The sequence below is a fragment of the Panicum hallii genome, chromosome 5 (genome assembly GCF_002211085.1).
Source record: "Panicum hallii strain FIL2 chromosome 5, PHallii_v3.1, whole genome shotgun sequence".
NCBI classification, from domain to species: domain Eukaryota; kingdom Viridiplantae; phylum Streptophyta; class Magnoliopsida; order Poales; family Poaceae; genus Panicum; species Panicum hallii.
Genome location: NC_038046.1, coordinates 2,170,224 through 2,183,196, shown reverse-complemented (window position 1 = coordinate 2,183,196; position 12,973 = coordinate 2,170,224). Strand labels below are relative to the sequence as shown.

The 12,973-nt window shown below is 50.9% G+C and overlaps 1 pseudogene; it reads right to left on the bottom strand.

Annotated features, from left to right (window-relative positions):
• Positions 1-645: 645 nt before the first annotated feature.
• Positions 646-12,806, bottom strand: LOC112892944 (annotated as a pseudogene).
• Positions 12,807-12,973: the final 167 nt, after the last annotated feature.

Below are 12,973 nucleotides of genomic sequence, written 5' to 3'. Positions count from 1 at the left end.
TTCAATGGTACTTGGCCTTGGGTGGCATAATTCCGTGTGCGTCGGCACTCGACAGCGACGCAACGCGATAATCCGCTGTCAGCAAGAGTGACTTGGGGTTGATTGTTACTGTTCTCTGAAGGGAAAAGATGCTCTTCAGCTACACCTGGATCGATGGGCACAAAAGGAATTGCACAAATCTTTTTTTCCGAAGAAAATTGCAGAGTCTAGGTCTACATTATTAAGCCACAACATGACAAAAGAACTATCAGCAAGGATGTACTACAAGTCAAGATTTGGGGAAGTCAGCCATGGAGCACTTTCGAAATGGGTGGGGCTGCACAAAGGTTAAAGCAATGCATTATTGTTCCTATGCTTCACTTGAAATGAGGCCACTATCAATCATCAAGGACAGGCAAGTGCACAGATGACTAGTATCTATAGCAACCACCACCTGGAATCTGCTCCCAGAAAAAGAACTTTTGCTGGAGATTTGCTCGGAGCAACATACCTAGCTGCAAGGGAAACATCCCACCTCGACCAGCTAGAGAAAAACAATGTCGTAGCCTCAGAATATGATAGGCTCATTGCACATGAGACCAAGACAGAAAAGATTACTTGGGACGCATCTGAAAATAGGCACAAAAATACTGGCACTAGCACAGCGGAGCGCTAAAAGAGAATTATATAGCAGAGCAAAAGATTCAAACCATCGGCAGCCACTGAAGTTATATCTTACATCAAACAACAGAATTACCCGCTCCATACATCACAAGAACATCTACATATCCTCGGATGAGCTAGCAAATACCATAGCTATAATAAGTTACAAACATGTCATGCTACAACATTTGGCCTCGCCTGTTGAGTTCCATATTCTCTCTCTAGCAGTTGAAATCTACAGTTTTTACACCATAACCAAGACCAGAACTAAATCAGTCAATTATGTTGGAGGCATTTGCTCTCGGCTCTCAAAATCACAAATTCCATCTGGCAGTTGGAATCTACAGGTTCTACTTGGTGACCAAGACCAGAACAATTAGTTCACTGTAGCACGATGGCTGCCTAAATGTACAACACTAGAACAGGCTTCTGAGCTCCACAGAACACATGGTGATGCATCCCTGTGGTCATATCCTTCGATGAAACAAAACTATGATACTTGCCAAAGCAAAACTCCATGTTACACTCTCATGTGCTGGCTAGCGGCTGGCTGCTGGCGCTACAAATCTCAAGGTAAGGTAAGACTCTTATTTCTTGTCTGTTGGTGGGGGTGCTGTGGGGAATGGAGGAGGGCCATAGAATGTACCCGATAATCCTTGAAAAGCTGGAGGTGGGGTTGGGGGACTGTGGAAACCAGGTGGAATGTTCATGGGAAAGTTGACCACAGGAGTAAATGGAAAAGTGCCATACATTGGACCAGGAGGTCCAGCAGGAAAAGGTACAAATGTACCAGCTGTAGGTGGTAGAGGCGAGATCATTTGGGGTGGCATTGTGGCTGGCGGAGGCGGGGGAATTATATGGGGTGGCGTTGAAGTTGGCGGCGGTGGTGGGCTAGGCTCTGGTGATGGAGGATACTCAGGTGGTGGTGGTGGTTGGAATGCATCAGGATGCGGGAACGGGGGTGGGGGTGGTGGTGGTGGTGGTGACTCTGATTGAGGCTGAGAAATATGTGTGTCATCCTCTTGCTTCTGCCTCTTGTTACCAGAAGAGTGCTCATCTATCTGCACTGCAGTATTGCCCCCGTTGGCTCGTGAAGGCAAAGCACTATCGCTGATCTTGTCTGAAACAGCACCTGCAGCAAGCTTTGTCAAAACATTAGCTGCAATGGCGTTGTGCCCAGCACCATTTCCCTCCTGTGAATACAACACTGCACTTGACTGTCCCCTCTGAAGAGATTTTGTATTAGCTGAATCTGGGGCAATGGAAGCAGGCGTTTCAGAGAGACTGGATTTAAGCCCTTGGTTAAATGGCTGATGCCTTTCCACGTCAATTCCAAGCCCCCGGCAGAGCTCACCAGCTTTCTTGTATCGAGATTGAGCTGCCTGATTCATGATGGGAAAACATTAGTAATGCAGTAAAGCATTTCTTTCCCTAACATAAAGAGCTTTAACTGTTAGATTCGGAGGTTACAGGTAGCCAGTCCCCCACTGCCTCATGAAACCCAATAGATGGCCCAAGACATTAGTAGAAAAGCACATAAATGCGAAGTATTCTACAATACAAAAATCCTATTCCTTCAGAAGCGCAATGTTAAAAAAAACTTCACAAGGTGTATTCTGGTTAGGAATCCACAAATCGAACTTTTATCAGAAGAAATAGCAATGCTGAAAGCAGGAGAATACCTGAAGCTGGCTTCTCACTTGTTCCACTTTGAACTCCTGAAAATAAATAAATCATTGTAACCATTGAAAGATCCATTAAACAAATAAAATCGACGTTACACAGCCATTGGCTTCCCCACCTGCTCATTCAGCGCTTCCTTCAAATGATTAATAAGAGTGGCCCTCAGTGATTCTGACATTTTGAGTTGTTCAATGGAGTTTCTGAGTATGCTATGTTGTTGCTGCAGCTCCTCAACACCAGATTGATTGCTGCTACCTGCCAATATGCAACAGAAGAATTCAAGCTACAGCAGAAAGAAGACAATCAAATGTAGTTGATTATCTTGCAACCTCAGACTTAAATACAGCTTGACCTATTATGCAGATTGGGCTTAGGTTGGGATGGCGATTGGGTTGTGACAGGCTCTTCTTGGTGGGTGACTTGTTTCTATGATAAGGACCATAACCCACCTGCAATCAATTCTCCATAGCACACTGCACACATATGATGTTCAATTTCATTTGTTTAGATTTTAAGTGTGTTGCCCTCCAAAGCCAAGTGATCCATTTCATTGTGCTGTTCGTGACAGGCCTATACATTAACAGTGAGTCATCAAAAGCAAGCTCTTTTTCTCCCCTTACTTCAAAGGAAAGACCGACGCCTCCACCAACCCCTGGATCTAGTCAAGGCTGAAGAAACACAAGGGTGCAGAGATACAATTGCTGTCTCCACTGCGAGGGCAAGTCAAGATCAGGAGATTTCTCAGTGATGCTGCCATCAAGCATTAGAGGTGATGTTGGAAGCGGGTTGAAACACAATAAAATCTAGTCACAGGACCACCTCTTGCTTGAGATGGAAAGGAGGGTTTTGAACATACAGTACAACTCTTTATACAAATAATCTAGGCTCGAGGGTATCTCAGTTGCAACACGTGTGATGCAAACCGTTTGCTCCTTAGCTGAATCAACCTAGGTACAACAAACCCATGCCCAGGTCAACACAAATGTGTATGGCTTGAGGTCACGGTAGTTAGATGGTTCTGTGGAGACCCTGCAGCTATGGAAGTACTTGCAGACTACCAGAATAAAAATAAACTCCAGATAATAATCACTACTAGATACTAATGGAACGCATGAGAATATCTTTTGAATTCATATATTTACCTAACAAAGAGTTATTTCCATATGCTTTATTGAGTTCATCAAAATTAATAAGAGCAGCTTGGCATTTTCGCATCAGAGTGTCCTCATCCATAGGAGCATTTAGTACATGTTTGTAGCTTGAGACAACCTTCTCCAGCAGCTCACCAGCCGGATTTTTCTGTACATATGTGAAATCGTGATTGTACACCTCAATAGAGGTCGGAGTGTCATATGAAAATAGAAACAAATCAACTCACTTACCAACTTGTTTCTTATGTCCTTTAACCTCCTGAAAAAGTCATCCTTGAGGCTTTGTCCCTGAGTATCAAATATTTTACGGTCTTCCCATATGTCAATCTGTAGTGTTGAGAAAATTTTATGAGATGAAATAATATGTCACGAAAGCAAGGAATAAACCCATAGATGGTTTCCTCTGCTCATGTTTCAGAACAGAAGATGAAGTGTGCAAGACACTATCAATAGACACGTTTTTCCTCAGCTTTATCTTGAATTTTTTTTCTACGGAAAATTGTGCATAAATGGAAAGTTCATATTTCTTTAGACATCTTATAAAAAAGGCTGAAATATATTAAGTTCTATATTAAAATGGTATAGACAAATAAATAAATGAAATCTTATTTGAGAAAACGAAATCAAGAAAACATAGTTCACATGTGGGTTCAAACTTGAGGCACAAGGAGCTCAGCTCATGGGCCATAAGGTGCACAAGCAAACCAGTGCAAACCAAAGGATGGCAGACTTATTGGATAGTAAAAATGGAAAGTTCATGATAAGCCCAAGTGGATTTGGGACAAAAAAGGAGTGTTTTCGGTCAAATCAGTCTATAACCATTTCTTTGGAAGCAGTGGGGTTCACTCAAGAAAAAAGCTTTGGAAAACTAAAATTCCTCAAAAATCAAAATATTCTTATGGCTAGCCTGCAAAACACAATTTTGACCAAAGATAACTTGATCAGATGCAACTGGTCTGGGCATGACTTCTGCGCTTTCTGTAGAGAAAAAGAGACAATCTAACTTTTGTTCTTTGGCTGTTCGCTATCCAAGTACGTGAGGAGCCTCGTTGCAGATGTTTTTGGGGAAGATCACCGACCTTGCTCCTTTGAGCAATTCTGGGTTTGGGCAGATCAATACATTAAAAATTGGTGATTTTGCACATTGTAGGGCTAGCTGCAATTTGCTGGGCTCTGTGAAGAGCCAGAAATATTGTCTGTTTTGAACAAAAGAAAACTAAATCTCCTACTGAGACTGTGTCCTTTGCTAGTTCGCTTGCCCTCCTTATACTTTGGGCAGGCCTGCAGAAGCAAGAGAACTAGGATGCTATGAAGGACAGTTATGAAGCACTGAAGGAGACAGTGTTCTACTATCTCAAACAAGATCAGACGAAGGCGGAGATGGCCATTGGCCAGGTGGCAACCTGATGCTATAAAGAAGAATCACGAGTGTCGCCTAGGCGGCTAGGCCAAAGCTGTTAGGCCCAGCTGGAGTGTTAGGCAGTAGATTATCTTGTTAGCTGTTTTGGTGGCTTTTCTGTTCCCAGTCCCCAGAGGCTGCTTTCTGTTTCCGCTCAGTTGCAAGGAGACCTGTGCACTCCGTGTACTCTCTAGGACTTTGCTCTGTGTTGCAGCGTCGCAGTGAATTATCCTGCTAGACACGTGCGTTTATGTTTGGGTAACTGGGTTGGAAAATGGAAAGTATGTAACTTCGTTGCTTTCTCTGAGTAATGAAATTCGGGTGTAGTCCCTCGTGTGGAAAAAATCATTTACTTTAACACCAACTTTCCTCCTTCAACTCTTCTGCCTTTTCTGGTTGTCCAACACTAGGCTTGTGCCATGCCTTGCTTGCAATGTATCGGATCATTAGGCGCTAGGTGTGATGTCTCGACTAAGCACCAGAATTCATGCAGAAAGAGGTCAACCTCCAATGATTATAGAGAAAAAGATGGAATGGGGATGAAGGGAAAAGGAAGGGAAGGAGGAGAGCTACCTGGAAGCACGGTATTAGGCAGGAAGCAATATATGCAACCCTAAGCCACAAGTCACGTATAAACTTTTTCCCTATCTATCCATCATTCATCGCCACCACCCTCTCCATCTTCTTCCGCTACCGCCTCCTACCTAGGGTTAGACAAGCTCAACTTCGGTGGATGGAGGATGGGCAGTGGCTACAAGAGAGTTTAGCATTGACTGGGTAGAGGATTGAAGCGCTCGATAGGATGGCAGGTCTAGTGATGCAAGGAAGATGAGGTGGTAGCAAGGTATGTTTTTATGCAAACACGCAAAAAGCTTTCAAGTCAATAAATAAGAAGTGCATAGATGGACAAGACACTATCAACATAATCTAGAACACTATTGCAAAACAGAGACAAATCATTAAAAAACTAACGCCCTGTTTGGTTCGGCATTCGCGTCCAACGGGAAAAAAAGCGAGAAAAAAAAGGCCAAACGGGCTGCGTTGGACGAGCGTCAAAGGACTGAGGGAGGAAGGAAAACGCGGGATTTCAACATGCAGACATGAGAAGCGGGGTCGGGGCTGCTTCTCGATTCCCAACGACGTGCTTTTGCATCCCGTTGTTCCAAACACAGCCTAAAGTCTATCAACTACAGCCATACCGCGGTCCACACTTGGCCCTCACCAGCACCTAGAGATATTTCTCAGCTCGGATGGCACCGATCCTAGCCAAAATCATTACAAAGATGAAGAAGAGCATAAGAACACTAAGAGGGGAAGGGAGAGCAAGAGAACAGGAGTGCTTTACACACCCCTTCCTAGTGGTCAGAAGTAGTAGTCATGACTCCCTACAACTCTAGGGGCATGTTCTGTATATCTTATGCTCAAGAAAGTCCAATAAAAATATCATAGTGATAAGCTTAGCATTTGCTATTCTAGTAACCTTGCCCTAATGTAAGCACATCGAAATGGACATGAAGTTGTCAACATATTTGTTATGCACATGATAACTAAAAACACAATTATGAAAGACATGAGTACTCTTCCATGAACATTGGTATCAAGAATATGTACAACATACCAGTCTTTTTACAACATTCCGTCCAAGATCATCTCTGATAGTCAACACTTCATTCAAGGCAGCAGGGATGACCCTCATGAACTCAGTTATATATCCATTGCCTTCCTTTCTGCTATTCTGCATAATATCATTTGCGAGGTACAGCAAAGATAGCCTCCTCTCACTAGAAGCAGCACGGAACTCGCAATCCCATGTTTCTACAACTTGTCGGCAGTAACAGTGATGAAAGACACACCAATGTGATAAAGCTTTTCTTACATTAAGGATGACATTGTGTGAATGAGTAAATAATCAGTCAGTAACAGTAGCTGAGTTGTACCCGGTCATAATGCAGCATGTGAGGTCATCAACAGATGATTTACTGACACACTGATATGGAATGGTAAGATAAACAACACTACCATTTTTTCTGTAAGCTGTGAGGAACTATGACTTTGCCCTATGCAAACCATACGATCCAATGAATCGTGAAATAAGTAATATGAGGAGTTAAGATGAAAATCACGTTGTACGTTGTCCTGAGAGTAACTAGAAAAAGTCTAACCCAACCTCTTCATGGAAAAACAACAGGTTGGTCACAATTACAGTGAAGCACATGCAGAAAAGAAAGCACCAAGTTAATGGCGGCTGAGAAACTGTCAAGAAGGATACTCTCTATGCTCTGTTGTGAGCTATTAAGCTTTGCAAGCTTCTGGGCCAAGATCTGCTTGTTGAAACCCGCACCCATTGTATTGACCCTCGCTTGTACACCTGCAAAACACATAGCATTGGGCAAGTCCATGTTACAAGGGAGCTACAAGCACTTGGTAATGAAATCATGCGCCGAAGACAAACAGTCATGGAAACAATGAATGGTAAAGTAATTTAATATCCTCGTTTGTTATTGCTGGCAGTGTGATTGCACTGGACACCCACTAAAAGAGAATAGAAAGTAATCCACAGAGGCACCTGGAAGCCACATGGGAATCCTTTCATAACTCACCAACTAAGCATTAGTTGCCCACGTAGAGATTGCCCTACTCTGACATTGCAAAATAAGGGTAACAAAACTCCAACCTTTTCACCAAGGCAGTAAAAGCAGCCCCATTCCGCAACAGTAAAAGCAGCCCCAACCAGGATGCAGAACCACGCGAGCCGTAAATGAAAGCTGCCTCGCCTTATTACCGACCTGGAGATAGCAGGTGCAAAGGCCTGACACTCTAACTGTAATAGCACGAGCAGCACGCGACCGTCCCCGACGCCAAACGAGAACCTTGAAGCTACCGGTAACAGGTATCGCCCGGTAAACACATAGCAGCAGAGCAAGAGGTGTACGTGGGCAACATTGACGCACACAACATCACAAACAAACCAGAGGAAAACAAGCTGACGCTTAAATGGAGTAGAAGAAATCCTTCACCAGCGCGGCTCCCAACCGAATCAGGGGGAAATCCCACGCGCGAGCACCCCCAAACAGGAACAAAAATCGCCAGCGAGGCCTGGAATCCCAGAGCCCGCCGCGAACTTGAGGAGCGCAGCGAGCTCCGAGCTAGATCAAAACCAGCGCGAGAGGGGGGGGGGGAGAGAGAGAGAGAGAGAGAGAGAGAGAACGGAGCGAGAGAGATCCCGAACCTTCTGCGGCACCGGTGCCGAATCCGGGGGCGCCGCCTAGGGAGCGCGCATTGGGGGGCCAATTCTAGGGTTTAATCGGGGATTTGCAGAGGGGGAGCCTGGGAGGGGGTGTGGGGGAGGGGAGTTTTGGGGGGAGAGGCGTCTGTTACTTGGTCGGCGCTTGCTGCTGCCTGCCTGACCCGCGGCGAGGGGGGAGAGAGAGAGAGAGAGAGTGGTGGGATTTGGGAAGGCCGGAAGGAAGGGGGCGCCGGGGGGGGGGGGGGGGGGGGGCGGGGCGAGGAGGGAGGGAAGGAGTGAGCTGGATAACGACGCGGGCTGGATGAGGTGGGGATGGGTTTGGGCTGCGCGGCCTGCCTGGGCTCTGCCTTCTATCTTTGGGCTTGGGTGACGTCACCGTCCGTGCTGGTGAAACGTGGTTCCGTTGCTTGGGCAAGCAACGGAACGGAACCAGCCAGCGGTGGGCCGCCGCCGCCGCTATGGTGTGCCGCCGTTGCACGCACGGGGGAGGAGCCCGCGTGTCAGGCGGTACGAGGGCGCGGAGAAACGTCAAGACGTGAGCTCATCGACATGGAGCAACCACAGAGTGCAGTGAGATAAACTTTGCTCAATTCAGTCTACTGGGATTACCAAGCCTGTAATACGAAAACAACGCTACTAAAAACACTCGAGTTCTAATGCCTTCTTCCTCGCTTCAGAACCCAACTAGTTCTTTTTTGAATTAAAAATCCAACTAGTTCTGTGACTGAGCTATCTGCCAGATGCTCGGAGCTCAGTAGATGGTCTGGATGACGGGGACGTGCTTGACCTTGTGGTGGTCCTCCCCTTCGCCCTCCTTGATCCTGCCCACCATGTCGGGCATGCTGTACAGCACCACCTCCTCCAGCTGCTCCATCCCGGCGAGCGCCTCCGGAAGCATCTGCATCCTGGCGCACCGGCACAGCGTCAGCGTCGCGAGCCCCGGCATGGAGTCCGCGCCCACCGCCCACTCCTCCAGCTCCGGCAGGCCGAGCTTGAGCTTGTGCAGGCTCCGGAACCCGGCGTCCCCGAACTCCAGCCGGTCGCCGTCGTAGGCGTCCAGCATCAGCGTCAGCTCGCCCAGGCTCGGCAGCTCCGCCAGCATGTTCACGAACTTCTGCTTCACCATCGTGCTCCACATCGACAGCCGGGTCAAGTTCGGCCGGATGTACCGGACGTCCTCCGCGCCGCTGGGCCCCTCCGGCGCATCCACGGGGCCCCAGAGCTTCAGGCTCTGCAGCCGGCGGAGGCTCGGGACGCTGAACACGCTCGCCGGCAGCGAGTCGCCCCGCAGCGACAGGTGCACCAGGAGGTCGAGGCTCTCCAGCGCGGCCTCGAGCGCGCCGGCGTGGTCGGCGGTCAGCTCGCTGAGCTCCAGCGACCGGAGGTTGGTGGCCTTCGCCAGCGGGTTGTTGCCGCCGTCCCAGCCCCGGGGCTGCACGCCGTGGAGCGTCTGGAGGTTGTGCAGGTCGCCCAGGGCCCTGCTCGGCAACGCGAACGGCGCCACGACGTGCCGCAGCGTGGGGATCCTCCAGAACGCGGCCGTCACCTCCAGGACATGGACGTGGCGCCCGCAGAGGATGAGCGACTGCAGGTTGACAAGGTTGCCTATGGTGCTCGGGAGCTTCTCTAGGTCGCCGCATTGGAGACCCAGGTATCTGCTCGATCATACCAAAATGCATGATCAGCAATTAATCAGCTATAATCTCATCTCTGTTGCTTCATTCGTCAGTGCTAAGGAACTAATAATCTGTATGTACCTGATGTGGATCATGGAGCCGATCTCGTTGGGAAGCTTCTTGAGCTCGAGCCCCTGGATGTCGATGACACGGAGGAACTTGGAGGCATGGAGGAAGCCCAGGTCGCTGTACTGGATGCACTTGCCGGACCTGTTGTTGCGACCCTCCAGGAAGTCGCAGATGATGGAGCGCAGCTTGGGCAGCGCGTTGCTGAGCTGGACGTACCTGTCGGTGGTGGAGTTGAGGACGGCGAGGCGGCGCACGGTGGCCGGCGCGAGCACGTCGGTGCTGTCGTGGCTCTCGATGAAGCTGGCCTCCTGCGCCTCGTCCTGCGCGAAGGCGTGCAGCCGGTCGTGCACCACCACCGTCTGCACGGCGCCGAACTCGTCCTTGTCCACCAGCTGCACCATGCACCGGGAGATGAGCTCCTTGAGGTACCCCTGCCCGACCTCCTCCATGATGCTCCCGCGCCGCGGCCGCACGAACCCCTCGGCCACCCACAGCCGCACCAGCCGCTGCGCGTCCACCGGCGTGCTCTCCCGCATCGCCGCCAGGTACAGGAAGCACGACTTGAGGTGGTGCGGCAGGTCGTCAAAGGCCAGCGACATGATCCGACGGCTGTTGTTGCTGCTGCTGCTGCCTTTGTGATGCTCCCGCGCCGGGGCCAGCTGCACCATCACCTCGTCCCACTCCGCCGGCAGCTCCTTCGACCGCAGCACGCCGGCGAGGATGACGATGGACAGAGGCAGGCCGCGCGTGATCCGGAACACGTCCTGGTAGTACCTCGACTTGTACCGGCCGGGGCAGTCGCCGCGGCCGAACACCCGGCGCCGGAACACCTCGTACGTGTTCTCCGGGCTGAGCCGGGTCAGCTCGATCGGGTCGTACGTGTGCCCGGCGTGCCCGACCGCCTCCAGGCCAGCCGAGTCCGTGATCAGGAGCACCCTGCTGCCGTTGCCCTCGTCGGGGAGCGAGGCCCGCAGGCTGTTCCAGTCGGTGACGGCGATGCTGCCGTCGACGACCACAAGGTACCGCCTCCCCGTCATGCTCTTGTACAGCTGGTTGCTGATGTCCTTCCCGGGCCCGCACGCCTTGGCGCCGTCGCAGCCGTCTTCTGCGACCTGCCTGGACGGAGCCCGCCGCAGCTGGGAGGTCATCTGCCGGTGGATGTCGCGGAGGACGTCGGCGGCGCGGCACTTGTGCGAGAGCACCGTCCACGTGCGGATCTCGAAGTGGTTGCGGACCTCGGGGCTCTGGTACACCTTCCGCGCCAGCGTCGTCTTGCCGATGCTGCTCTCGCCGGAGATGGACACGACGGTGCGCGCGGCCACGGCGTCGTCGAGGAGCTGCTCTATCAGCCTGTCGCTGTACCTGCCCAAGCCAACCGTGTACTCCTCCAGGTCGTCCCTGCACGGAAATTCAGTCAGTCGATTGCTTTCTGCAGCTACTCGCTGCTTCTACACATTGTAATGCTCTTTGCACGATCCAATTTGCCATTGCAATAGTCGATAAAAAAAAAAGAATCAAAACTGAAGTAGGATAGCAAGAGCTTCATCACTAGTAAACAGTGCATAATGCTGACATGTATCGTTCAGAATCCAGATCAACGGGACTCTGTATACAGTGATCTCATTGTCAGAATTCAGAGGGATGAAAAATCTGCAGAATCTTTTATCTGTACAATAAAACCAAGAGAAAAAAAGCCAGCTGCATGATGAAGAAAGTAATGGTAAAGGAGACATTTTTCTAAGTGAGCAGGCAGCCAGAGGAATCAGCTTGAAAAGTCAGAAGAATTTTTTTTTGAAAGGAAGAAAGTCAGAAGAATATTAGCGATAGAGAAAAAAGAAACATAGAAAAATTTACTACAGTAAATCTAGTAGATTGCATATACTGCAAATCTGCAACCAGCAAGGGGTGCCCACAAATCCTCGCGTTGATCAATGCGTTGAGCCTGGAATTTATAATTTCTAGCAATTTTGCCGCGTAATCTCCGTGGTGGCTGTGCGAGAGTGCCTACCAGGCGGCGAGCGTGGTGGCGGAGGAGGCGGCGGCGACCCAAGCCGGCGCGGGGGTGTGGTCGATGTTGTAGGCGGCGCGGTTGGCGGAGATCTCGTCGAGGCGCTTCTTGATCTGGCGGATGCGGCTTGAGAGGTCGTGCCGGAGCGCGACCTCGCCGGCGCACCCGGACCACCAGCCGACGGCGCAGCCCGGGGCGGCGGCGCGGGTCCAGGCAGCCCTCCCCCTCCGGCCGGCGCGGTGGAGGAAGTCGTCGAGCGCGTCCTCGGCCTCGAAGGCGACGTCGCGGGTCTGGCGCACCCAGACGGCGACGAACTCGTCGTCGCGGAGGCGGCGCCGGCGGTCGGCGTCGCGGATGAAGGTGTGGAGCCACTCGAGCTTGTCGCGGAGGAGGCGCACGTCGTCGCCCACCTCGAGCAGCACCGCCGCCTCCCATGCCACCAGCTCCGCCACCTTGGCCAGCACCGTCGTGATCGCCGTCTCCGCCATGCTAGCTCCACCGCCTAGCGCGAGCAGCTGCCGCCTCCCAGTCCCGCAGCTAGCCGGTGGTGGAGCTTCGTGCGCGCTGGATCGCCTTGACGCGCCGCCGTATAGGACGAGTCGAAGCTAATCAGTGGTGGGCAGTGCGGCGCCTCACTCGACTAGGTGGAGTCAAAGTCAACGCTGGCGAGGGAGGCGTCTCCGTGGCTCGGCGTTGTGCTCGTGCGCCACTTGCGCAGTATGGGGGTGTGGAAATGGTAGCCTTTCTGATGATTCTGCAGGGCGTTTTGCCAGTGCAGATGCGGGGATCTGCTTTGGCCGGTGCTGATGGCGGAAGGAGCCGGGAAGGAGGCGTTGGGCTGGGCAGGTGTGATATTTTGGCGCCACGGCTTTATGGAACCACCTACTACCACGCGCCTGCAGCTGCAGCGAAGCGAGGTGGCTGACAAGGAGTTGAGCAAGAGAACAGGTAGAAGGGACAAGGACTAAGTCAAAAGACGGCGAGCACGCCAGGAAGACGACGGCGTGGGCGGACGGGCGGAAGGAGCCAAGGTGGACCGGCGCTCCTATATATCTTTCTTCTGGAATATTTTTTTTAATTGTTCTGGAAGATGGTTAA